This window comes from Triticum dicoccoides, chromosome 1B (genome assembly GCF_002162155.2).
Source record: "Triticum dicoccoides isolate Atlit2015 ecotype Zavitan chromosome 1B, WEW_v2.0, whole genome shotgun sequence".
Taxonomy (NCBI): Eukaryota; Viridiplantae; Streptophyta; class Magnoliopsida; order Poales; family Poaceae; genus Triticum; species Triticum dicoccoides.
In genome coordinates, this window is record NC_041381.1 from 449,813,712 (window position 1) to 449,817,029 (window position 3,318).

Consider the following 3,318-nt stretch of genomic DNA (forward strand, 5'->3'; position numbering starts at 1 on the left):
GGACACACATGTGACATGCTTCATCTTTACCGTTAATGCATCTACCGATGAGGAGAGCAAAATAATGTATAGCAGGAAAATGAATGCTCCCTATGGTAGCTTGTGCTATATCCCTAGATTCTCCCACAGTAATACTAGCGAGAAAATCCTTATATTCAGATTTGTGGGGTTCATGAACATTGCCCCACTGTTGGAGTTTGCAAGCAGTAGTAAAATCTTCTAAGTCCATGGTATAAGATTCATCATAAATATCAAATAGGACATTCTGAGAATTACACGAAGATGAAAATTTAAACCTTCTCACGAATGAATCAGTCAATTGGTAGTACTGAGGACACTTATCTTGTATGAAGTCCTCAAGATCGGCATTACGCACATATGCATCAAATTCATCCTTGATCCTGCATTAACCATAAACTCATCTTATGGCCATTCACAGGCCCGCACTTCCGCTTCCCTTGCTGGTTCATTATTTTGCTCGCGCATAGCATGCCTAGGTCCTCTCTTAATTGAGGAACCACCTTGGTACATTCTCCTGGACATATTTCTTTCTCTGATTTTTTTTTTGAAATTTTTAGTAACTTCAAAATAAAAGTGAATCAACTAAACAAGATTGGTAGAAACTACTCCCACAAGTGCCTAGAGCCTATATCATGCATTAGAATTAGTTGGGACCTCATAAATTTGACATGCAAGCTCAAGAACAGGGTCACCTATGCAGCAAATATTTGCAATGAATAAAGCACTAGAACAAAAACTAATTGGACCAATGGAGGAGTCACATACCAAGCAACAATCTCCCAAAGCAGTTTTGTGAATGGAGCTTTGAGCAAGGAGATCAAAAATCGCAGCAAAATGAGATAGAACTCATGCTTGAGCTGGATGGGGATTTTTTTGGGAGGAAGATGGAGTGTGTGGGTGCAGGAATAAGTGGAGGGGGGCCATCATGGGCCCACGAGACAGGGGGCGCGCCCAGGGGGTGTGGCGCGCCCTCCACCCTCGTGGCCAGGTGCTTGCCCCCCTGTAGTGTTCTCAGTGCCTAAAATCCTTAAATATTCCCTAAAAATCATACTGATTTTGCAGGGCATTTGGAGCACTTTTATTTTCAGGATATTTTTTATTGCACGGATAATTTAGAAAACAGGCAAATAATACTATTTTTGCTTTTTTATTCTAAATAACAGAAAGTAAAAAGAGGGTACAGAAGGTTGTGCCATCTAGTTTCATCCATCGCATGATCATCAAAATGAATCCACTAACAAGGTTGATCAAGTCTTGTTAACAAACTCATTCCGAATAACACGGAACCGGAGAAATTTCGAATAACACTAGGTTACCTCTACGGGGATATGCACATCCCCAACAATAAGAATATCATACTTTTTCTTGACAGTAGGGAGAGGAAATTCAAAACCTCCAATAATGATAGTTGGAACTTTTCCAATGGAATTGATGCTATGAACTTGAGGTTGTTTCCTCGGAAAGTGTACCGTATGCTCATTACCATTAACATGAAAAGTGACATTGCCTTTGTTGCAATCAATAACAGCCCTGCAGTATTCAAAAAGGGTCTACCAAGGATAATCGACATACTATCGTCCTCGGGAATATCAAGAATAAACAACATCCATTAAGATAGTGACATTTGCAACCATAACAGGCACATCCTCACAAATACCGATAGGTATAGCAGTTGATTTATCGACCATTTGCAAAGATATTTCAGTAGGTGTCAACTTATTCAATTCATGTCTATGATATAAAGAGAGAGGCATAACACTAACACCGGCTCCAAGATCACATAAAGCAGTTTTAACATAGTTTCTTTTAATGGAGCATGGTATAGTTGGCACCCCTGGATCTCCAAGTTTCTTTGGTATTCCACCTTTAAAAGTGTAATTAGCAAGCATGGTTGAAATTTCAGCTTTCGGTATCTTTCTTTTATTTGTAATGATATCCTTCATGTACTTAGCATAAGGATTTAATTTAAGCATATCAGTTAAGCGCATACGTAAGAAGATAGGTCTAATCATTGCAGCAAAGCGCTGAAAATCCTCATCATCCTTTGTCTTGGATGGTTTAGGAGGAAAGGGCATGGGTTTCTGAACCCATGGTTCTCTTTCTCCACCGTGCTTCCTAGCAAAAAAATCTCTTTTATCATAATGTTGATTCTTTGATTGTGGGTTATCAAGATCAACAGCAGGTTCAATCTCTACTTCATTATTATTGCTAGGTTGAGCATCAACATGAACATTATCATTAACATTATCACTAGGTTCATGTTCGTCGCCTGATTGCGTTTTAGCATCAGAAATAGAGGTATCATTAGGATTCTCAGGTGTGTCTATAACAGGTTCACTAGAAGCATGCAAAGTCCTATCATTTTTCTTTTTCTTCTTTTTAGAAGGACTAGGTGCATCTAAATTATTTCTCTGAGAATCTTGTTCGATTCTCTTAGGGTGTCCTTCAGGATGCAAAGGTTCCTGAGTCATTCAACCAGTTCTAGTAGCCACTCTAACAACAAAGTCATGTTTATTATTTAATTTATCAAGAAAATCACTTTGAGCCTTAAGTACTTGCTCAGCTTGAGTGGTAACCATGGAAGCATATTTGCTAATGAGTTTAAGTTCACCTTTAACTCTAGCCATATAATCACTCAAGCGTCCTATCTTGAAAGCATTATTCTTTAATTCTCTACCAACATAAGCATTAAAACTTTCTTGTCTTGTCATAAAGTCATCAAATTCATCTAAGCATGGGCTATGAAATTTAGTAGACGATATTTCAACTTTATCATATCTATAGAGAGAATTTACCTTTACTACCTGTGTCGGGTTATCAAGATAATGTGTTTCTTCAACAGGCGGTATATTAAGACCATGTATTTCTTCAATAGGAGGTAAATTCTTAACATCTTTAGCTTTTAGAACCTTTTTCTTTCATTGATTTCTTTGCCTCTTGCATATCTTCAGGACTGAGAAATAGAACGCCCCTGTTCTTCGGAGTTGGTTTAGGAATAGGCTGAGGAGTTGGATCAATTGGCTCAGGAAGAGTCCAATTATTTTCATTAGTCAACATATTATTCAATAACAATTTAGCTTGGTCGACTGTTCTTTTCCTGAAAACACAATCAGCACAACTATCCAAGTAATCTTTGGAAGCATCGGTTAGTCCATTATAAAAGATATCAAGTATTTCATTTTTCTTAAGAGGGTGATCAGGCAAAGCATTAAGTAATCGGAGAAGCCTCCCCAAGCTTGTTGGAGACTCTCTTATTCGATTTGCACAAAATTATATATTTCCCGCAAGGCAGCTTAT